General features: G+C 40.9%; 1 pseudogene; it reads right to left on the bottom strand.

The window, feature by feature from the left end:
• Positions 1-2,211: 2,211 nt before the first annotated feature.
• On the bottom strand, positions 2,212-24,257 carry LOC100355910 (large ribosomal subunit protein uL30-like 1 pseudogene; annotated as a pseudogene).
• Positions 24,258-25,164: the final 907 nt, after the last annotated feature.

Genomic DNA, 25,164 nt, shown 5'->3' on the forward strand with positions numbered 1-25,164 from the left:
TGTAGCTTTTTCATTCAGTCATCTGTCTTCCTTCCATATCAGTGCACAGTTTCCTCATTCTTTATAAGGACTGCGGAATATTCTGTTCTGCGGCTGAACCACAGTCATATAACCACTCCCTTTTAGATGCCTATATGAGTTGCTTCTGATTGTTGCTTAGATATAAACAACCCTGAAAGAAATAAACTCATACATCCATTGTTTCCTAAAGCTGAAAGCATATTCCCAAAGTAAAACCCAAGAAATAGTATTGCTAGGGTAAATGCATTCAGAGTTTTCAAAGATATTCTGCAAGTTCCCTTGGGGAAGGGGTTATATCATTTATGCCCCCTCCCAGTAGTGCAGGAAGAGTTCATATTTCCTCACAGATCTGTCAACCAAATGTTTTATTAAACTTTTGGATGTTTGCAAATTTGATAGGTGAGAAATTCTTACTATGGTATTGTTTTGGTACTTCTCTGTGACTGCGATTGAAATATTTTCATATGCTTAAGGATCATTTGTGTTTCCTTTTTGTTTCCCTCCTGGTTGAAATTTTGTCCATTTTTCTTTTTTTATGATAATCTTTTATTTATAAGAACTGTTATTTTGCTTAATTCTTTTAACAACCATGTGAGGCAGGCAGGCTAGAGGGTATCAGCTCCATTTTACAGGGGAGAATGGAAATACTATTCCCATATTTAACACAAGATAGATCTGAGATGTGGACTCTGGGCTTCCATACCCACAAGTATCTTCCCATGATTTTGTGATACACCATTTTAAAGTAATCTGATTTTACAGTGCTTTACAGTATAAAGGTAACATCTATAAGCTCTATTCTTGGCAGGTTAACTTGAAGCCAACCAGCCTAATTAATTGCTCCAGGGATTGTTATACCGATAACTCAATTTCATGGCTATGTTTGAGACCCCCATGAGCCAAAATTGCCACAGAGATGATCTGCAAGGACCTAGGGACACAATGGTTCTCATGCTTTCACGTTAACCTAGGCTTGGTCTGTCTTCACTAATTTCTTGGATGGCCAGCTGAGGCAGTTGAGTAAAGGGAGCGGGGAAAGCAGGTTTAGGGGTGGACAGGGATGAAAAGCACCGGCAGCATCAGACCCGCTTTTTTCAGGATCACATCCACAGAAGCCCTGGGGCTGGTTGTTTGTATCATTACCAGCTGGACAAGGGATGAGACTTCTGGAGTCCAGAATAAGAAGGTCTAGTTAAGCTGTTTGCCTAGAGCCCAAACACCGAACAGTGCTAATTTCATCCACACCACACGAAAAAAATGGTTCACTCCTTCCTGATCTGGATTTTAAGGTGATGGCTGAACATCAGGCAGACTGAGGATCCCACCCAGAAGTCGAGGTGGGGAAATGGTGGGCATTTCCAAAGTTGTAGAAGGCTCACGGAGCAACATGATCTGCTGCTATGTCCTCAGCAGGGAATGTCTGATTGCCTTTGAAGGGAAACCATGGAACGTGGAACCAGAGGAGACTAACAGGATCAGGGCTTCGGTGATCAATCCTGATAAGAGCAGGACTCCCTTACATAAGGTAAATAGGTCCCTGAGAAGGTTCTGTGTAACATTTAAAATTCAAAAGAATTTTGAGTATGTGGTGTTTTCCTGGTGAAGGGATCCTTCCTTTCTCAAACCCTGAGCTTAATGAAAGGCGTTGGCCAGTTGCAGGCTGGAAATCAAAAGCCACCAGATAGACTGAGAGCCAGCCAAGTCTGTGAGCTCACAAAGCTGTCGACGAAAAGCTGGAACAGGGACTCCCAGCAGAGACAACTGAGCTTTGGTTTTCTGCTCTTCGTCTTAATTGTGTTTTAAGTCTGTTCAAAACAAGACCCTGGGAGCCCCCAGGTTCAGGTATGCCCGCCTAGTTTACTACTGTAGGAGTCCTGGGAGCCTTGCATACAAGCTTGAGTTTGTCACTCAACAATGTTAAACCTAGAGTACAAGATGTGACAAAGGACTTCTTTCTCCATGGCATGAGCTGTTTTCAGAGGCAGAGGTGGTCAAGATGGAAAACAATGGAAGCTTTCCTTGAACTAGGCCACGATGAGGTGCCTGCCAAGATAAGAACCTGCTAACTTTCCCCTGATCCTCCTCCCCCCCCCCCTTTCTGAAGATAATGCACAGTATGAACAATCTTCCCTGAAGAGATGTGATAACAATTCTAAAAAACAAATCACATGCTGCTAATGCACTGTGCTTTCAGGTATTCCGGGTCTGGGGTAGCTGGTGGGTGATCTGATTGACGCATTCCCCCTAATAGCCAGGGGATCCCATCTCCTTCAGCACATTCACTTCATGCTTGGTAGCATGACAGGCCACTGATAGATGGAACAGGCATAAAAGCCATGAGATCTGGAACTACTTCCCCAGGAAGGCAAACTTCATGAATGAGGTCTTCCAGGCAAATGATGCCAGTCTCTCCAGGTGCTCTTCAATCACTGTGGTGTCAGCCAGGGGGAAAGTTATGTTGTTGACCTCTGTTTGCCTTTCAAGATGAGTTCCTGCACAGACTTCCAGTTTGGAAATACCCAGGTCACTTGAGGTTCTATCATTATGCAGCAGCTTTAGGTTTTGAGGATACTTTGACAAAGGCACCAGTGAATATTTTCTTGCAGCTTAAGTCTTTCCGTGGTTCTCTGCACTAGTAAATTCACTCCATTAATTTTTTGTGTACAAGAAAAGTCGAGAGGTGTTTATCCGGTGCTTTGATGGCATGAGGTTGTACTCCTAGTCATCTGAGCTGCCCTTCCTGTCACTGCTGCCAGGAATCATATAGGATTGCTCCTTCTGTGCCAAAACTGCCTGCCTTGTCTGGCTTTGAGGGCTTGATAAGCTTTGCTCTGTTCCAGGAGATTTTCTGGAAACAGTGGGATCTTTTTTTCTTTGCTCTTCCATTGCCATCTTTCCAGTGCTATGGTTCAGCAACTCACTAGCCCTTTTTTTTTTTTTTAAAGGTTTATATTATTTATTTGAAAGAGTTACAGAGAGGCAGAGAGAGAGAGAGACAGAGACAGAGAGACAGAGAGAGACAGAGAGAGAGAGAGAGAGAGTGAAAGAGAAAGAGAAAGAGGTTTTCCATCTGCTGGTTAACTTTCCAGATGGCCACAATGGCTGGAGCTATGCTGATCTGAAGCCAGGAACCAGGAGCTACTTCTGGGTCTCTCAAGTGGGTGCAGGGGCCCAAGTGTCTGGACCAACTTCTACTGTTTTCCAAGGCATAGCAGAGAGTTGGATAGGAAGTGGAGCAGCTGGGACTTGAACTGGCACACATATGGGATGCTGGCACTGCAGGCAGCGGCCTTATCCACTATCCCGCAGCACTGGCCCCGAGATTAGCCCTTTGTAGAATGAATCATAAATATTTTCCTAATATTTTGTGTTTTGATTTTATTCATTGCATAGGTTTTTTAAAAGTATTATTTCTATATAGTTGGACTGCTTGATTTTTTTTTAGATTTATTTAAAGGCAGAGTTACAGAGAGGTAGAGGGAGAGGGAGAGGGACAGGGAGAGGGACAGGGAGAGAGAGAGAGAGAGACATCTTCCATCTGCTGATTCACTCCCCAAATGAGAGAGAGAGAGAGAGAGAAGCAGAGCTAGAGAGAGAGAGGTCTTCTATCCGCTGGTTCACTCCCCAATTGGCCACAATGGCAGGAGCTGAGTCGATCTGAACCCAGGAGCCAGGAGCTTCCTTGCAGTCTCCCATGCGGGTGCAGGGCCCAAGGACTTGAGCCATCTTCCACTGCTTTCTCAGGCCACATCAGAGAGCTGGATCAGAAGTGGAGCAGCTGGGACTCGAACTGGCACCTATATGGGATGCCAGCACTGCAGGTGGCGGCTTTACCCACTACACCACAGTGCTAGCCCCTTGATTTTGTTTTATAACATCTGAATTATGAGTCATAACTGGAAATTCCTTCTTTAAGGTTATAAAAAATTCTATGTTTTTTGTAGTTATCTTAGGTTTCATTTAAAATCTTTGATGCACTCGGACTTAATCTTGGGGATCAAATTTCATTATTTTCTTCTTACGGTCACGCAATGTTAACATATAAACATTGAGTGTCAATTGCTGTAACCACATCAATACCCAAGTCAGAAGTAGATTAAATTGGTTAGTGCAGAGAAACGACTGATAAAATCAGCAAAAAGCAAAAACAGTCCAACAGATAAATATAACACCCATAAAACCCAAACCAACAGATCCTTCAAGTTTATCCTTAACCTTTATCTGATCTTCATGAAATGATTTAAAGAGTTCAATTAAATCCCAGTCCTATCTGTGATATGCCTGACACTGCTGGGTGCTTCACATGGGTTACAGTGGTCCACCAAATTACCCAACAAGTGGGTTTTACTAACCTCATCAGACCCATGAGCAAACTGAGCCTCAGGAAATTGAAGTGATTGGCATAGGGCTCATTAGTAGTTGGAGCAGAATTTTGATTCCAGGTGTGAGGATTACTAAGTCAAGCCTTCATACTTCCAGGAGACAATGAGTTACATTAGAAAAATATAAAGGTTGATGGAAAAAATGATTATTTGTTAGACACAGCTGTTTTAATCAAGGTTCTCCAGAGAAAAATAATTGGCAGGTAGGTAGGTAGGTAGGTAGGTAAGTAGAGAACCGGCTCACAGGATTATGGGGCCTGCCTTGTCCCCAGTCTGCCATCTGCACACAGGAGGCCCAGGAAAGCCAGTGATACAGTTAAGTCTGAGATTAAGGGCCTTCTAACCAGGGAAGACGATCTTGTAAAACCCAGTCCAAGAGCCAGAGGAGTTGAGCTGAGATGTCCCAGCTCAAGCTGGCAGGCAGGAAGCAAAAGGGGGTGAATTCCTCCTTCTTCTCAGTCTGTTTTATTCAGGTGCCTGACATATTGGATAATGCTTGTCCACCCTGGGAGAGCACTGTTCTGCTGAGACCAGCAAGGCCAATGCAAATCTCATGGGAATTCTCTTGCCAGACACACCCAAAGCTAATGTTTGATCTGGGCACCCAGGGCCAGTCAAGCTGAATGACTAAATTAACCATTACACATGCAAAACCACAATTGGTCTGGCTTTGGCTTATCAGTACTACTGCATTCCTGCACTCATGCCATTAGATTGTAAATCCAGAAATACCCATATTCACAGGGCAGTGCAGCCTCTCACAAAACGATTTCCCTTTATACAGAAAGGTAAGAGCAAAAGCGGTTAAGCTTGTCACATTTCTTGTGGGCTTCTTATTCATTTTTTAGTTTCAGATTACTTGGCTGTGGAACCTTTATTAAAATTGAAGATCTAATCTATCCAAAAGTAAAATAATTTCTCCATCAGCGGCAGTGAGTGATCTAAGTCACACATTGACTGACCTGAGAGTGAATATAGAAAGAAAAATAATGTTAATATGGACCAGATAGCTTCCTCTATTACACTGGAAGTAGAAAGGAGTACAAAAGAAATTATATGTAAAATTCTCCTTACACATAAACCAGGTTTTCAGAATCTAACTTCAAAGAATGCCATTTATTAGAATTTTCTTGTCAAGTTTCTTGACATGAAAAGGACCCAAATCCTCAGCTTTATGTATCAGTGTCACTGTTTTATTTGATTCTTTCTTTGATTATTGAATTGCTCATGTATTTCCTTATGCATAAAGGTGTTTTTGCGCAAGGCTAAAATAAAAACTGTATATTTTCAAAATCATCTGTTAGTTCCCCAAATCTCTGGAGCTCACCTGTTAAGGCTACATCAGCACACCAGTTGGGGCAGCAGTGGCAGTGAACCCAAAGGCTGGAGGATCCTGTGACTGGGTATAAATTATACAATAAGCTATGAGAGATTGTTACCCAGGTCAGAATGTGACACTGTAATTGGGGGGAGCTGAGGTCTTAGCCAGGCCCAACTGGATGGGGGGCACCCGGTGAGCAGCATAACCAAGTAACTCAGAGAAAATAATAAATAATAATAAAAATAAATGTCTAGAATTGTTCAAAGTACAAGTGTTTTTTCAAGCAGGAGGGAATTTCCTGCTTCTTGTTAACCAGTGTTGCTAAAGGTATATATTGGAGTTCTCTCAGTTTTTTAGGCTGCTGTAACGAATACCACAAACTGGTGGATTCCAACAAAATTCAATTGTTCACAGTTCCGGAGGACAGCAGCCCAGAATGTGGGTATTAGAAGGCTACACTTTCCCTGGAGACTCCAGGGCAAAATCTTCCTTGGTGCTTCTGGCTTCTGGTGGTATTAGCAGTCCCTGGCTTCCTTGGCTTATGGCCACAACACTCTAGCCTCTGCTTATCCAATCTGCTATTGCCTTTTCCTTTTATGCTGACACTAGTCATTGAAATTAGAATTGATTAGGCAATCCAGGATGACCTTATCTCAATATCCTGAACTTAATTACATGTGCAAAGACCCTTTTTCCAAATGAAGTAGCATTCATAGGTTTCAGGGAATTGTAAATGGACAATTTGGAATGGGAAGCATTATTATACCCACTATAGGAGTACAAAGCCTTCTCAGGGAATTCCAGCTTTTACCCTTTGCAACAATCTACTCACTCTGGGAGTGGGAAAAGATATCAGGGCCTGTATACCTTTGTTCCCTTCTTTCACAGACATCATCCAAAGTCAGTGATAGGACAAGCAAATTTAGCATGCTGAGTCAATTTAATGTCCATATGTTTGTTACTGGGTGCTAGAATTCCAAACAAATGTTTTCAGTGCCCCCCTTTAATCTCCTTCTGCTCCATCTACTTCTTATCACCCCTGTCAAAACTCTACTCATTCACTGAATCTTCCCCTGTTCTATGCTATGCTATGCTGTGCTATCTCCCATTCACCAGTAACTTGGGTAACTCAAGACAGAGAACTCCAGCATCCATATTCTTAAACTACCTAGTTGGAACCTAAAGGAAGTCACTCCCAGTTGTGAATGTCTTCAGAACACTGTAGTTCCTGGACCAGTGAGTGCACTTGGATGGTGACGGTACAGTTTCACCGAAACCATTTCACATTAATACAAACAGCCTTTACAACCTACGGTCAATATTTCTGATTTTCATTTCTAGTGTAATTCTTTGAGAATGATCATAAATTGTCTTTTATATAGGGATAGTTTCTATTTTGATAATGCCAGAGAACAGATAATGATGACATTGGAGAACATCATGATTAATGTCCATAGGACTAACATTTACCCCTTGGTCAATGTAATATTAAAACCACTTGTAAGTTTATCTGAAGAGGGAATGAATGCCCATTTTTGGGTCAATAAATAATATATTATATGAATTCCTATCTCAGCTGAATTTCTTTTTTTTTTTTTTTTTTTTTTTTTTTTTTTTTTTTGACAGGCAGAGTGGACAGTGAGAGAGAGAGACAGAGAGAGAAAGGTCTTCCTTTGCCGTTGGATCACCCTCCAATGGCCGCCGCTGCAGCCGGCGCACCGCGCTGATCCGATGGCAGGAGCCAGGAGCCAGGTGCTTTTCCTGGTCTCCCATGGGGTGCAGGGCCCAAGCACCTGGGCCATCCTCCACTGCACTCCCTGGCCATAGCAGAGAGCTGGCCTGGAAGAGGGGCAACCGGGACAGAATCCGGCGCCCCAACCGGGACTAGAACCCGGTGTGCCGGCGCCGCAAGGTGGAGGATTAGCCTATTGAGCCACGGCGCCGGCTCTGAATTTCTTTTTTAAACTTAATTTTCAAATAAAGAATGTAGCACACGTAGGAACAGAACAGGGAACAGTGCATTGCACAGCTCAGGAGTTATCACAAGATGAACACATCTGTGTAATCGCCATCTGGATCAAGGAAAGTAACACTGTCAGCCTCTGTCTCTCTCTAGGACAGAGCCCACAGACGCTTCTATTTCTCTCTCCCTTCCCTTCTCACCAGAAGTAGATCACCAACAGTTTTCACTGTTGATGGAATTAGTTTGCCTACTTTGGAATTTTATGTTGCATGCTTGTATATTCTTTAAACCTTTTTAATCAAAGCATTTGGAAACCATCCCTTTTGTGAAGTCCTATCTCAGAGGTAGAATAATTGTTTCTTTGTAGGTAACTCTGTCAAGAAGATGAATGGCTTACTCCATAAATCATTATCACGAAAACTTATTTGTAATTTACATGAGAAGTCAGCATGAAGAGTAACAGTATGACCTTGTGATCTAACACATTCAAACAAATGGAATTATTAAAAATAAAGATAAATGGGCACTGGTATTTCCAATTTGTGAATTGTCTGGTTCTCCTTGCTTTAGTCTTTCTTGATAGTAAGGTGACTCTAACCTTTGAGATACAGTAGCATTCTCATATTATTTAAAAATTGTTTTCTGCTTTATCTCCTGCTTGAATGTATTTTCCCAACAAAATGTTTTAGTATTAATACTTTTAAAAAGAAATGATTTGCAAGCCAATAACGTATAGGGAGACTTACATGTGATGACATACTTCTAAAATCATGAGTGACTCCCATTCCTATTAACACATGTAAGCATTATATTCACTCAATTCCAGTGTAAGATGCAGCAAGAGGGGAAAAACAAAGACAATACTGAATGTGCAGTCAGGAGTGAGGTATACTAGAGTTTCCAAAATTTTGAGATGGCAAGGTGGTGCATCTTAGAATTCAGGAATCGTATTAGTGCCATTTGGTGAGGCTATCCACAGATGATATTGGCTAGAGATAGCTTAATGCTAGTAGAATTTCTTCTAAAAATACCAAATGAGGGGCTGTTTGGTGTAGTGGTAAACATGTCACTTGGGATGCTTGCATCTCATATTGGAGGGAGTGTCTGCTCTGAGTCCCAGCTCCACTTCTGATCCAGTTTCCTATTAATGTATGCTCTGGAAAGCAGCAGATTATAGCTCAAATACTTGGGTCTCTGCTACCCATGTGAGAGACCAAAACTGAGTTCTGGGCTCCTCTCTTCAGCCTACCCCTACCTTGGCATTTGTGGGCATTTGAGTTGAACCAGAAAATAGAAAATTTCTGTCTATCTCTGTCTCTGTCTTTCAAATAAAATAATTAAAAAAAAGAATTTAAAAAGAAGAAAGAAAATGAAAGAAAGAAAAAAAAGCAAGACACAAAACCTCAAAATGTCACTTTGGAAATTTATATTGATGCCCATTGGCTGTCACTGGAAGTCAGAACAATTTTACTTTTTTCCAGTTTATTTATTTATTTTACTTATTTGAAAGGCAGAACAAGAGACAGAGGGAGAGAGTGAGAGAGAGAAAGAGAAAGAGAGATACAAATAAAGAGACAGAGAGAAGAGAGAGAAAGAGAGAGAGAGAGGGAGAGAGAGAGAGAGAGAGAGAGAAAGATCTTGCCTTGGTTGACTATAGTAACCTTTTTATTATCTTTATTTAATGTATAACATATGAAATAAATACACATAATAAAATTTAGTTTTAAAAATTCCATATTTGGAGTCACTCTTTGAGGACTGATTGTGCAAGATATCCAGGAGAGGAAAGTAGCTCATGGATTTCTCTAGCTGTCTGTTAGTTCATTTGCATGGCTTAATTGTATATGTTAGCTAATTGTCACTATTAAAACACATCCTGACCTCAAGGGAATGAAGCACAGGATAGATACCTCTTAATTTCCCAACTGCAATCTCAGTTTACCAAGAATAGAAAACTCTTGAAGGGCTGGGAGTGCTTGATTAACCTTAGAGGAAGTTTCCCAAGAGTGTAGAGGAGGAAGTCCAACAGGCTGAGCAAGCTATTTCTCCACTTTGCCTGTCTAAGAGTAAGGAGTGGTCAGTAAGCAGCACTGCTTTTGCTAGTTGTTTCACTTTGACTTACTAGTAGTAAGTGGATATACTTCATGAAACATCATTTGCCATATCCTTTTACCTCCCTGAGCTATTATATTCTTAATTCTAAAAAAAAATCACTCTTAGCTTTTGAAATATTATTTGTTTTAAAGGAAGTTTTGATATCACATCTATAAATGGAAAGCCACTATTACTTTATATAAATAAGAGGCAAATGTGAAATAAATGCAAATGTGAAAATAAATAGATTTTACAACCATCCCCTACTTGGGAAATGGCTTAGAAGACTGAATTTGGGATTTGCAATTAGAAGACCAGAGTTTCCATCTCAGTTCTGCTATTTTATAGTTTTCTGGTTTTAGGGAAATCAGTTAACTTCTTGATAAGGCTCCGTATCTCAAAAGAAAGGGCGGGGGGGGGGGGGGATGAGGAGGATAACAGTGCCTACCGCAAAGGTTTATCATGGGGATTAGTTTATAGTCCCGGTGCATTGTTAAGTGTAGGGACTCTGAGACTGACAACTTTCTCTATGGTTATGCCTGAGTAGTTGTGTATCAACTCATTCATCTTTACTCTCCTCTGGATCTTTGCCTTCATTCTTTCTCTAAGTGACTTGGGCTAAATCAAGCTGCAGAGGAAAATGGATGACTCCTTTTATTTTTAAGCTTAAAGTCAGGGCTGGTACAGAAAACTGGGTTCACCTGCAGTGCAAATGCCATTCACTGGAGTGGTTTCCAAATCCCCTTGTTGAGAAGGGTTGTGATGACAATGCTACAATGGATTAATGGCACTTGCTCTAGGCATGGGAGGAAAGAAGGCTTGCCTTGCATATTTGACATCACTAACTCCTGCCTCCTCCTGACCTAAACTTCCTGGCTCACCATAATCTGCATCTTGGAAGTCTCCTACTGTTTAGCAAGTACTTTGTCCTTAAAAAGATCCCCAAATTCTGCTTGAGTAAATCATAGTTGTTAATCTCTTTCCATCCTAAGACAATCTCTTAATATGAAGCCCTCTCAAGCTCTTCTAATCCCAACACCACCTTCTCATGCTCCTAAAAGAACCCACAGTGGAGTCTAACTCATTCTTCAGAGAGAGAAGGGAAAATGAGATGCCTGTGTGATTGGAGTCATTGTGCTGTCAGTTTCCTTGCTCACAGAGGCTTAGCAGGTGCTCCTGAGAAGGTAAGAGTAAAGGAAAAAAGTGTGTGGCCTCTGCACTAGCGAGTGTTGGAGTCCCTGAATCAGCTTGCTGAATACTCACTTATGAGGCTCTGCAAATAGTTTCGGCAATGGGAAGTGCTTCCAATGGTGACACAGAGGAAAAATCATGGGACATGAAAGACTATGATGCTTCCTTTTTTTCCAGCTCACACTCTGGAATGAATCAGAAAACAAATCATTAACACAAAAGCAATATTGGGTCCTTCTGCCACTGTCTTAGTAGGAAAAGAAAATAGCAGAAGGAAAGTTGACACAGAATACTTTGGAAAACTTTACTTTTAAATGGCATTTGGATGCCAACAGCTTCTATGAACATTTCTAACATTTATCCATTACTGTTTAATACGATAGGTTAAGTATTGCTTCAGGGAGTCTGGAATTGTTCTTTGCAAGAAATGAGGAGGATGCTTATTATTTCTCTTATTACTTCTCTGTAGACTTTGCATGGTTCTTATCACCCACAAACGGTTCCTTGGTAATTTTTATTACTAACAAACTCATAACCTGATTGGCTTCTCTTGAGTTGGAGGGCATTGTGAAGTCACTCAGGGTGCAGATATTCCGTGGATGGGATCAATTAACATGAATCATAGCGGAGAGAAAGGTGCTCTGTGAAGCATCACAATGTGACAAAGATGAGTTTAGAAATAATTGCTTATTTTTATGAACACATTTCATAATCTTGCTCACCCAGATATTTTAAAAATAACATTCTGGACCAGCATAAAGCATGAGGTAGAAGAATACAAACTGGCAAATATGATTTCAAAAGAATTAGTGTTTAGCGACGAGCATTCAGCATTTCAGACGGCACTGAAGAAAAGACATCATCTTTTAAAAACAACTAAAGGGGGCTATTCACCTAAAAGCTTTGCCATAACTCCTACCTATCTTTTTTTTATTATTATTATCTTGCTCTCTTCCCCATCAGAATTCACAGACTGGGCAATATCATTTGCAAATAATAAAACCCCAAACCAAAAAACTTGACTAAAGGCCAAGGTTAATTGACGTATGTGAGATGGTGCGGTTATTTCTTCTCATTGGGTCGAGTGGCTAAGCTATGTAAGTTCTTGTGGGTTTTAAAAATATTTTTTGTCTGTAAGAACTATTTATCTGAAAGGCAGAGCTATTGAAATAGGTAGAAAAATAGATGAGAGATAGATAGATAGATAGAGATCTACCGACCACTAGCTTACTTCCCAAATACCCACAATAGCTAGGACTGGGCCAGACTGAAACCAGGAGCCTGGAACTCCATAGAGTTCTCCCACATGGGTAACAGGGACCCTGGTACTTGAGCCTGCTGCCCCCATGGTGCACATTAGCAGGAAGTTGGAGCTGGGACTCGAACCTAGAAACTCCAATATGGGTTGTGGGCATCCCAAGTAACATCTTTACTTGCTGTGTCAAATATCTGCCTGTGTTGTGGTGTTTGGGAATCTGAATTTAGTGGTTGTATAAGAACTCTAACATATGAGGGCTTTACATAACTCACTTCTAGAATTCTCTTCAACAACAGCTTTAATCCAAAATCTTTCTTACTCAAATGTTTTCAAGGGCTGTCTTTCTGACTGCCTAGGAACCCAAAACTTCTGCCTGGCTTTAAAGGTTCGGCGTCCTTGGATTCTGTCTGTCTCCCTCCTTCTCATCCTCCTCAGACTGTTTCTTTGTAATCTTGAACAAATGACATAACTGCATACTCTCCTCTGTCCTCCCTCTTACCTTTTTCTTGACTTTCACTTCATCTGTCCATTGCCCATATCTGACTTTCCTCTTTCTCTCTGCCTCTCCAAATCAGCAATATCCATTCAAGGTCAACTTCTTCCAGGGACTCAAAGCAGTCCTTTTTTTTTTTTTTAAGATTTATTTATGCATTTGAAAGGCAAAAAGACAGAAAGCAGGGGGTCCAAGGGGGCTGGGGAGAAGATAGAGAGAAATTTACCATTCTCTGGTTCTCTGTTCAAATGGCTGCAACAGCCAGGGCTGGCCAGGTCGAGGCCAGGAGCAAGGAACTGGTCTCCCACATGGGTGGCAGGGGCCCAAGTACTTGGACTATCATCCATTGCCTAAGCTAGGTCAGAAGTGGGGCAGCCAGGGCTTGAACCAGCACTCTGTCTGAAATGGGATGCTGACATATCAAGTGGTAGCTTAATCCACAGCACCATAATGCTGGTTCCCAGAATAGCTCATCCTCTACTAAGCTCCCCTCTCTCTGAAATACAGTTTTCTAACCATGTTATCCAGTAGAAATAAAATGCAGTCCACATATGGAATTTAGCATTTCTAGAAACAGGTAAAATCAATGTTGATAACAGTATATTTGATTTAATATACTGAAAAATATTATCATTTTTAAATGTGGTAAATTCAAATTATGGCTATTTTTCTTCTAAGTCTTAGAAATCTTGTTTATATTTTATAGCCACAGCACACCCCAGTTTGGACAGGGTACATTTCACAGGCTCAATGTGGTCAGGGACTACTGCTTTGCACAGTGTAGATTTAGTGTCTATGCCACATTCTCTGGCTTCCAAACATGTGCTTTCTTATTTCATATCTTTTCACTTGTACCAAACTGCCAACAGCTCTTTGGTGTTGGAGGCTACATTTTATTCTTGCTCTGTCTTCACAGGTCTTTCCTGTGTGTGAGGTAAAATTACCTGTTGGTGGATTGGTAATGCTAGTCTTTTCAGTGGCATGCTAAACACAGCATATTGACTCCCACTTCAATGTCCTCATGCTTGAAATTTCTCTCCTCTTCGTTTTATTTACATTGTGATTCAATAACTATGTTATCTCTTTTGTTAGGTTTAAACCTCTGTGGATACACTGGAGGGCATTATAAGAAATAGTTGTACATTATTTGCAGTTCTATTGCACTAGAGAGCAGCATTTTCACAGATCAGTCACCATTCAGATAACTTAGGCAAAGTGTGACTTATAGTTGAGATCAACAGAGTAATTGCCTCCACTGTTCTTGTTCACTTTCTTAACAGAAACGGGGCCACAGCCTCCCTAGTCGCCTTTCACAGGACCCCGTGGGGAAGCAGAGGTTCTTTAGTTTGGTTATTATGGCAAAGACGGTTTTACAGACTGGAATAAGAGTCCTGGGATAGGGAAAACTTATAAAACTGCAGAGAGGGAAGGCTGTGGGGGAGGGGAGGACCTCCTATTGGCAGCAGGACAGTAGGAGTCTGAGGCTTTAAAACTTGTAGGGGCACTGAAGTGGGAAGCTGGAAGAACCCGCAAACCTAACCTATTCCACAGTTTTATGGACAAAACACTGATGTGTATTATTTCTAACCCTCTCATCAATCTGTTTCAAGTCAAAAACCTCTGAAACAGAATACTGGAGCTGTGATTAGTACTGTGCCAATGAACAATAAATCAAACACCATGATTTTTCCCGTCGCTCAAATTGTCACATTCAACTTAACAATCATTATCTTTGTACAGTCTAGTAATTAACACATCTTAACAATCTTTATCAAGAATCTATCCATTGGTCTCTATTAAAGAATCCATTAATTTCAGAGTCTTATCTCTATTTCTTGTTGATAATAGCAATATCATTTCCCTGTTAACTTTCTTTCCATATTACAGCAAATATATCTGCTACTGAACAGAATTTCTTAACATGGCCTAATTTTGTGCCTTAAAAATGTCTACATTTCCATGGGAGACCAGGAGAAGCACCTGGCTCCTGCCTTTGGATCAGCGTGGTGCGCCGGCCACAGCGTGCCAGCCGCGGCGGCCATTGTCACTGTCCACTCTGCCTGTCAAAAAAAAAAAAAAAAAAAAAAAAGAAAAAGAAAAAGAAAAAGAAAAAGAAAAAAAAAAGTCTACATTTTAAATCTTAGGTGCCTTCACATGATAGTGCAATTTTGACCCTAAAATAGCTTTTTAATATCACAACTAAGTCAATGGAAGCAAAAGTACAGGTGAAGACCCACATTGCTTTAAATGAGGGAGGTGGGGTGTTTATCGTGAGCAAGGTGTGAAAATCATGTCAAATTTCTGCTGCTAGTATTTTTTTCTTTTATGCATGCTGGGCATACCCTGGCCAATACTTTAGCCCTGAACACAGGCCTGGACATGCGCATGCTGATGTCTGAGGGCTCTGAGAGATCCCTGTCTCAACACACTTATCACTTGGTAGATGATGCCCAGCATTCTAAAACAAAAGTATCTCTCCTGTCACTTGACACATTTTTTTTTTTTTTTTGACAGGCAGAGTGGACAGTGAGAGAGAGAGACAGAGAGAAAGGTCTTCCTTTGCCGTTGGTTCACCCTCCAATGGCCGCCGCGGCTGGCGCGCTGCGGCCGGCGCACCGCGCTGATCCGATGGCAGGAGCCAGGAGCCAGGTGCTTTTCCTGGTCTCCCATGGGGTGCAGGGCCCAAGCACCTGGGCCATCCTCCACTGCACTCCCGGGCCACAGCAGAGGGCTGGCCTGGAAGAGGGGCAACCGGGACAGAATCCGGTGCCCCAACCGGGACTAGAACCCGGTGTGCCGGCGCCGCTAGGCGGAGGATTAGCCTAGTGAGCCGCGGCGCCGGCCCACTTGACACATTTTGTCACCAGAAAGGTGGAAGAGCTTGCTTCTTATAATTTATGCCCACATTTGGCAAAGTATATTTTGGCTGCAAACTGGGCCAGTCCCTGATGCTTATCTTTTCTGTTATGTGTGCCTTGATTTTATTTATTAGAATGCATTTAAGTCTCTTAAAGCTAATAATAAGAAAAGAGGACTTGTATTTTGAAACTCATTGATTTTTAAATTTCATTTTCTGGTAACTCATTTTATGACATTTGACAAAAGTATTGAGCTGCCATTGATCTTTTGTCATAGATAGTTTGAGAAATACTTATTTTATTGCTTAGCATATACAGTAGGCTAGGTAGTTTCTCCTCCCCCACACTCCACCCTAGATTTTCTTTTTTTTTTTTTATTTATTTTTTATTTAATGAGCATAAATTTCCAAAGTACAGCTTATGGATTACAATAGCTTCCTCTCCCCCGTAACTTCCCTCCCACCCACAACGCTCCCCTCTCCCACTCCTTCTCCCCTTCCCCTTCACATCAAGATTAATTTTCAATTATCATTATATACAGAAGATCAATTTAGCGTATATTAAGTAAAGATTTCCACCTTTTGCTCCCACACAGAAACACAAAGTGTAAAATACTATTTGAGTACTAGTTATAGCATTAATTAACACCTAAGAGTAATTGTGTATTAATTACAGAGTTCAACCAATAGTTTTAAGTAGAATATACAATGCAACTTTTGTATTGTTGTGACTCCCCCCCCCCAACCTCCCTCCCTCCCGTGGCCCTCACCTCTCCTACTCCCTCTCCCATCCCGCCCTTCATCACGTTTCATTTTCAATTACCTTCATATACTGAAGATCAACTTAGTATATACTAAGCAGGGATTTCAACACACCCTAGATTTTCATAAGAGGATGAAAACACAGAGCCATGGTTACTAGAGGGAATAAAGGAAGGGGATAAGTATTCCAACAAAACCCATGACTGCCCTCATTCTTTTGCCAAAGGGCAGTCCCTGCACCTGTTAACAAATCTACCATTCTATGAACCTTTGTTCAGTGCACTCTGTGTTCAAGATGTTGCTGAAGGGATAGCGGTAGTCTTATTTTCCTCTTGTTAAAGCTTTGATCCAGGGGTCTCCAACTTGACATCTGTGCTTTGGAATCACATGGGAGGCTCTATAAAAGGTATAGATTCCTGGGCTTCACCTGAACACCTAAAGAATTAGTATCTCTGTGTGTGGCACCTGTAGCTCTCTTTTCAAAAAACTTTTGGGTGAGTTTGGTGCCTAGCTGGATTTGCACACTCTACTAACCCTTGGTCACCCCTTAAAATGAGATGAGGTAGTGGAATCAACCTAAATGTCCATCAACGGATGACTGGATAAAGAAACTATGGGATATGTACTCTATGGAACACTATACAGCAGTAAAAAACAATGAAATCCGGGCATTTACAACAAAATGGAAGAAGCTGGAAAACATCATGCTGAGTGAAATAAGCCAGTCCAAAAGGGACAAATATTACATGTTCTCCCTGATCGATGGCAACTAAACGAGCATCTAAAATGATACCCATTGAAGTGAAATGGACACTATGAGAGACAATGACATGATCAGCCCTTGTCTAGACTGTTGAGGAACAACTTACTATTTTATTCCTTTAGTATTTTTGTTGTTGTTGTTGTTGCTCTGTTTGTTCTACATAAGACCACTGGTTGAACTCTGCAATCAATGCACAATCATTCTTAGGCGTTTAAAATTAACAGAAAATTGATCTCTGTTAAACATAGGAGTGGGAATAAGAAAGGGAGGAGATATATAGGTTGGCACATGCTCACTCGGACTTACCTCCAACAGTGGAACTAGAAATGTGCCAGGGGATTTCAACTAAATCTTACCAAGGAGGCAGGTATCAATGCCAGTGCACTTGGTAAAGTGATAAGTATAAATACACAACTGATCAAAAAGATAGGGTATGTGTCGAAGAGATTTCACAAATAAGACCAGTGTAAGCAACTAATGAAGGATAGAATTAAAAGGGAGAGAATGATCCTGCGGGGGAATCAGGATACACAGCAGACTCATAGAATGGCAAATGTCCAAAACAGCACTCCTGCCTCAGAATCAACCCTTGGGACATTTGGATCTGACTAAAAGGTCCATGAGAGTCTCACAGGCATGGAAAGCCATGGCACAGTGGCAAAAAAACAATCTAAATGAAAGATCCTGGTGAACAAGACCCCAGCAGAAGGAACAGGCCATCAAGGAGAGAGGCGCCTTTCTCTGAAGGGAGGAAGGAACCTCCACTGTGATATGGCCTTGACTAAACAAGTTCAGAGCTGGTGAACTCAAGGGGCTTCCATAGCCTAGACAGCTCATAGCAAGAGTCTCGGGTGATTGCTGACGTCATAAATAAGAGTGCCAATTGTTAAATCAACAACGGGAGTCACTGGGTACATGTTCCCCACGTAGGATCTCTGTCCTTAATGTGTTTAACTATGAAACTTAAAAACAACACTACTAGTTGAACGATATCCTATACCTGGTTCGGTTGTGTGAGTGCAGCCTGTTGAAATCCTTGCTTAGTATATACTAAGTTGATCTTCAGTATATGAAGGTAATTGAAAATGAAACTTGATGAAGGGCGGGATGGGAGAGGGAGTGGGAGAGGGAGTGGGAGAGGGGAGGGCTGCGGGAGGGAGGGAGGTTGGAGGGGGGAAGCCACAACAATACAAAAGTTGCACTTTTATGAAGGTAATTGCAAATCAAACTCAATGAAGGGCGGGATGGGAGAAGGAGTGGGAGAGGGGAGGGCCACGGGAGGGAGGGAGGTTGGGGGGGGAAGCCACAACAATACAAAAGTTGCACTTTGTAAATTCACATTTATTAAATAAAAAAAAAACTATATAACAAACAAAAAAAAAGAAAGAAAAAGAAAAGAAAAAAAAGAAGAACTTAATACTTTACCCTTTTAGTAATTTTTAATGTTCTACTTAAAACTATTGATTGAACTTTGTAATTAATACACAATTACTCTTAGGTGTTTAATTAATGCTATAACTAGTACTCAAATAGTATTCTACACTTTGTGTTTCTGTGTGGGTGCAAACTGTGCAAATCTTTACTTAATATATGCTAAATTGATCTTCTGTATATGAAGATAATTGAAAATTAATCTTGATGTGAATGGAAGGGGAGAGGGAGTGGGAGAGGGGAGCATTGTGGGTGGGAGGGAAGTTATGGGGGTGGGGAAAGCTATTGTAATCCATAAGCTGTACTTTGGAAATTTATGTTCATTAAATAAAATAAAAAAAAATGAGATGAAGTGATGAAGTAGAATTACCAATGATTGGAATATGGAAAGCACAATTAACTCATTAAGCATATAACAAGTACTCTACTGTAGATACAAATAAATTATATGAATCAGGGTTATCAAAATTAGATGCTATAACCATGACACTTACACCTTAATGGCTCAATATAAAGGTGTCTCGGGGCCGGTGCTGTGGTGCAGAGGGCTAACGCCCTGGCCTGAAGCGCCAGCATCCCATATGGGCGCCGGTTCAAGACCTGGCTGCTTCACTTCCGATCCAGCTCTCTGTTATGGCCTGGGAAAGCATTAGAAGATGGTCCAAGTCCTTGGGCCCCTGCACCCGGGTGGGAGACCCAGAGGAAGCTCCTGGCTCTTGGCTTCGGATTAGCGCAGCTCTGGCCATTGCGGCCATCTGGGGAGTGAACCAGCGGATGGAAGACCTCTCTCTCTCTCTCTGTCTCTCCTCTCTCTGTGTAACTCTGACTTTCTAATAAATAAATAAATCTAAAAAAAAAAGGTGTCTCAAAAAGTTAGTAGTTCATAGAAAAATAGCACAGTGGATTAAACCACTTCTTGCAATGTCAGTATCCCATATCATAGTGCTGGTTCCCATTCTGGCTGCCCTGCTTCTGATCCAGCTCCCCGCTAAGATATGTGGGAAAGCAGCAGACGATGACCCATGTACCTGGGCCCCTACAACCCACATGGGAAACATGGAAGGAATTGCAGACTCCTGGCTTTGGCTTGGCCCAGTCCCAGCCATTATGACCATTTGGGGAGTGAACTTATGGTTGGAAGGTCTCTTTCTCCCTCTTTCTCCACTGTTTCTCCCTCTCTGTCACTCTACTTTTCAAATGAACAAAATCAATCTTTTAAAAAAAGTGAAATTAAAATATAAGTTTATTTTGGTGCATATAACTTTTGGAATTCGTGCGTTGTTTTTTCATAGTATACATTTTTCTAAGAACTTTTTGAAGTACCCTCGTATAACAGAATTCTATTTCTTGCTCACAGAAGAGCTAATGTAGATGTTTCTGGTTAGGCCATTTTCATGCTAAGATCTTCTCAAAACAGTGGATAATTAATCCAGTTTTGTTCAACTTTGAACTCCACCATTCTTACCACATGGCCTCCAAGCTGACCATGAAGAGAAAAGACAAGATCATACTTAAGGGATTTTTAAAGACCAGGCCTACAAGTGGTGCACATTTTTTTCTGTACTCACTGCCTGTTGCAAAGCAGTCACAGTGCAAAGGGGCATAGGGAGTAAGGGAATGAGATCTTCCTGAGCGTCAAGAAAGGAAAGGAAGTGCTTTGGTAAATACATTGAATAATCTGTTAATTTTTTTTTTAAAGATTTTATTTATTTGAGAGGCTGAGTTACAGAGAGTGAGAGAGGAAGAGACAGAGAAAGGTCTTCCATCTACTGGTTCACTCCACAAATGGCTGATCCAAAGCCAGGAGCCAAGAGCTTCTTTCTGGTCTCCCATACTAGTACAGGGGCCCAAGGACACGGGCCATCTTCCACTACTTTCCCAGGCCATAGAAGAGAGCTGGATTGGAAGTGGAGCAGCTGGGACTAAAACCTGCACACATGTGGGATGCCAGCACTGCAGGCAGCAGCTTTACCCTCTACACCACAGCACCAGCCCCTAGTCTGCAGCCTTATTTCCCTAAGTAGTAAGACCAGCCACTGAAAATACCTGGTTCAAACAAGTAGAGGTTTGTTTCAGTAGATTCCATGAAGGTATTTGCAAATGGTGTTCTGTTCCTAATTTGTCAAAAGAATACATAGTCATGGAGGCCTTTTGATTTCATACTATAAATTATATCCTTAGGTCCTCTAAGCATATGTATATTTTGGCCATCTGCTATGAGGTATCCAAACACTACTGTGGCTATTTTGCATTTCATTTATTTTTGAAATCAAATTCTCTTTGGGTCTACCTCTTACTATCTTTGATAAGATTCCTTAAAATACAAAAGAACAAGCAAATATTGCTAGAGTAACCAGAGAGTCTAATTATTTAAATCTGATGGACCCAGGTAGAACATAAAATTCTCAAACTTGAACTCAAGAATTTTGCAGTATCTTTGGGAGATGAGTTATCTACAATTGAAATATTAAGAGTAAACAAGGGTCCAGTGCTGTGGTGCAGCAGGTTAACACCCTAGCCTGAAGTGCCAGCATCCCCTATGGGCTCTGGTTCAAGTCCTGGCTGCTCCACTTCCAGTCCAGCTCTCTGTGGTGGCCTAGAAAAGCAGTGGAGGATGGCCCAAGTCCTTGGGCCCCTGTACCCACATGGGAGACCTGGAAGAGACTGCTAGCTCTTGGCTTCGAATCAGCTCAGCTCTGGCTATTGTGGCCATTTGGGGAGTGAACCAGCTGATGGAAGATCTTTTTTTCTCTCTCTCTAGCTCTACCTCTGTCTTTCAAATAAATAAAATAAATCTTAAAAAAAGATTATAAACATATGTATGATAAAAGACTAGTATGAAATGTGGTGAAATTATATGTAGTAAATGCCAGAAGTTTAGGATTGCAGGAAAGTATAGAGAAGGCAGTGTCAGGTTGGAAGAATCTTTGAAGATTTTATTGGCTTTCATGATGCCTGGCAACAGTGCAGGAACAATTTAGATTTTATCTGAAGTTTCAACAAAATTAATTATGCAAAGCTTTTCCAGATGATATCTCACCTTGTCTAGTCTCCTCAAAATTTTACACTTGCTCATTCCATCTCCATTAATGAAATCTCTGTGACAGTTTGGCTGGGAGAGGCTAGAGATTCTTTCCTTTATATTATATTCTGTTATCTACAACACTGCCCCTATATGCATTAGGATATGAATATCTTCAAATATTTTAGTTTTTCAGGAGCTCCAAGTGTTCATTAAACCTTGAGGACATCAAGATTCAAAAATTGGAAAGAGAGTAAGGGCCAGAGATACCTAGATTGAGTTGTAACCTCCCAGCTTTGCCCAGCCTTTTTGTAGGCATCTCAGGAGTGAGATCAATGGATGGGAATTCTTGCTTTCTGTCTCTCAAATATGTAAAAATGAAAAATAAAGAAACAGAATTTTAAAAAGTTAGGTGAAGATATAACCACCAAATGGTCTCTAAGCACAAATATCAAATCTTTTTATTGGGATAAGAGATTAGCTACTTAGCATTGCTTTCTCTTGTTAGGTTTATGTGCTGAGTAATTTCTTTTCTGAGTAATTATACTCCAGAGATGTAGCCCTAGGAAATAACTCAACAGAAAACTTTTATGCACAAAATTGTTAAGTGGATAATTATTCAAAACAGCAATATTTTTTGAACAACCCAATATCCAATAAGAGAGGAATAGATAAATAGTTGATGATGCACTCAAATTATAGTTAACATTTACCTAACTGTTAAAAATGATAACTGTTGATTTTACAGCAACTTGAAATGGTCTATGATATACAAGAAAGCATCAGAAAAGTTCATGGAAAATGGGATTAAATTATTTTATTTTGGTGTAAAAATATATTTTGTAGTACCCAGAAAATGTACATCATGAAAAAAAATCATTTATGTATCTCATTTTTTGTACCACAATGAACTTACACTTTTAATTTCATTTTCCATGAACTTTTTGAAAAACATCAGGATACAGAGATGCAGATTTTTCCCAACAGTAAAACAGGGATTCACTAGGAAGAGGAGGAACCAAAAGAAGCAATCAGAGGACAGTGAGGGAAAACAAGAAATCTGCCCTTTCAGCAAAGCCTAGAATATGGACAAATGAAAGGCAAGAGAGGCTGGAAGAGTTGAAATGCAATCCATTCATCAGCTTTAATGCACTGGTACTGTTGTAGATTCCATGAGGAAATAAAAACGAGATGATTTTAAATTTGTCCCTCCATAGGCCCTGGTGTGCACAAGGTCACAATTTTACTGGGAGTTTTTGTAAACTTGGGAGCATTTCAGTTGTTAATATATTCAGATGCTATTTGTGATTCCTCAACTAGGTGCCATATATCTTTTAAAATAATAGCACTTTCTAGAAAGCACATGCTGCACATGTACTTTACAAATACTTGGTTTTTAACAGTTTTAGTACTGCTCCCTGCTCTTGAATTGAGTTTTGATTAAAATAGTCTGAATGTATCTTCTCTAGTAGCAAAGTAGAGGATAAGAAAGTATCAAGGACTCATTATTTTGCCACTAAATAGGTTGCAAAAATAATATTCATTAAGCTCCTGGGAATAAATGTTATGAACAAAACAAATTACCCAGAAGATGTCATGGTTTTGCAAGAAGCATACTTTGATTTTGAAAGAAGACTGACAAGGTTATAGCACAGAATCAAAGGGCCAAAGGGGGTTTGAGAAATCATATTTTCCATTACCTACCAGCTTTCATGCAGAACTTCAGCTAACCCATCCTAGAAAAATGAAACCTTGGTTTTTAATAACAGGGAAGCATACTGTAATCATGTTGAGGAATGGCTTTGTGAGTGGACAATAAATATGTCTGCGTATCAGTGTTATTGTATTTGAAAAAATACTGCTTAGCTATAGAAAAGCTCAAGGATTAAAAATGCCTGTGTTAGGCACTAGCTCTGGGGTGGCAGTTTTTCTCAGGATTTGCAGGGAAGCAAAAGACACTTACGGCAGACTGTGTATGTTTCATTGCTTTGTTTACTTAATAAAACTTATTGAATTGTATGACATGCAAATTGTCATCTCAGGTACTATGAAGCTGACACAGATGCACAAGAAGGGTTCTGCTCTCCAGCAAGCTGAAGAGGTAGAGAGGAGACACAAACACCACATTCCAAGAAATCTGCAGTAGAGGATGGAAAGGAGAAGGATCCCTTGCAGCTGAAGCTACTAGAGGTCTTGAACTTGGCCTACTAGATCAAATGTTCTCCTAGTAAGCATATTTGCTTTCTCAGTAAATATTTGTTCAGAGGCAAACAGCTTCAGAGCAAACAGTGGTGAAGCTAGACTAGGTGCAGGTCTCTTCAAGTTTAAAGTCTGATGGTGCAGGTAGGTGCGAAACAATTAACTACCAAGGAAAGCCGACAGAAAATGATCCTAAGTGTTGAGAAGGAAAATTGAATTTGTTTCTAAAGGCTGTTGTAACAAAACACCAAAAACTGAGTGGCTTTACAGAAGTCTATTCTTTATAGTTAATAGGCCGAAAGTCCAAGATCAAGGTATCAGTAAGGGCTGGTTCTTCTCAGGGAATCAGAGAGAACATAGGTTCCATGCCTTTCTACCAGCTTCCGGAGGCTGGCATCCTTGGCTTGTGGCAACATAGTTCCAGCCTTTGCCACAGCTGTCACATGTGTTCTTTTGTGTCTCTGTCCAAATTTCTCTCTTCTCATAAGGGTGGCGGTCATATTGGATTTACGGCCCACTCTAGTTTAACATGACCACATTATATATTTTTCATTAAACAATTATTTATTTGAAAGGCAGAGTAAAAGAGACAGAAAGAGAAGCCTTCCATCTTCCAGTTCACTCCTGAAATGGCCACAATGGACAGGGCTGGGTCAGCCTGAAGCCAGGAACCAACCAGGAACTTCATCTGAGTTTCCCATATCAGTCGCAGGGGTCCAGGCACTTAGGCTGTCCTCTGCTGCTTTCCCAGGAGCATTAGCAGGGAGCTGGATTAGAAGTGAAGCAGCAGGAACTCAAACCAGCACCCATATGGGATGCTGGAGTTGAAGGTGGTGGCTTTACCAGCTAAGCCACAGCACTGAGCACTGGCCCCAAGTTGTATCTTGATTACATTGGCCATGTCCTTTTATCCAAATTAGATCACTTTTACAGGACCTGGGTTTAGGACTTGAATTTATCATTTTGAGGGATAAAATTCAACCCATAGTAGAAAAGAACCGTTTAAGATGGAAAAAAGTAGTGTTGAGGCTTAATTCAGACTGAGGATATTCTTCTAGAGGAATGACATTTAAGCTGATTCCTAAAGAGAAGAATCTGGTCACTCCAATCCACAAGAGACTTTGCTCTGTCAAAAGATGTTACCAAAGGAAAAGGAGCAGCAGCTTTGGAGAAAGGCTGTAGAACCACCCTTACATACTTCCTCAATGAGAAATGAGGATCATGGTTTGGGGGACCTCACTGGGATATCCCCTGGGATCCACTGTCCTTTGGAATGCAACCACAGGACTTGCAATCTGTGGTGACATGGAACCCTCGAGGCAATCGCAGGCTTTCCAGTTTTTAGCTGTCAGTGACAAATACGACTTTTTGGACCTCTGCTTTCAGCCTTAAGTCAGGTCTTGAAAG

This window comes from Oryctolagus cuniculus, chromosome 1 (genome assembly GCF_051225735.1).
Source record: "Oryctolagus cuniculus isolate XC-2025 breed Fujian yellow rabbit chromosome 1, ASM5122573v1, whole genome shotgun sequence".
NCBI classification, from domain to species: domain Eukaryota; kingdom Metazoa; phylum Chordata; class Mammalia; order Lagomorpha; family Leporidae; genus Oryctolagus; species Oryctolagus cuniculus.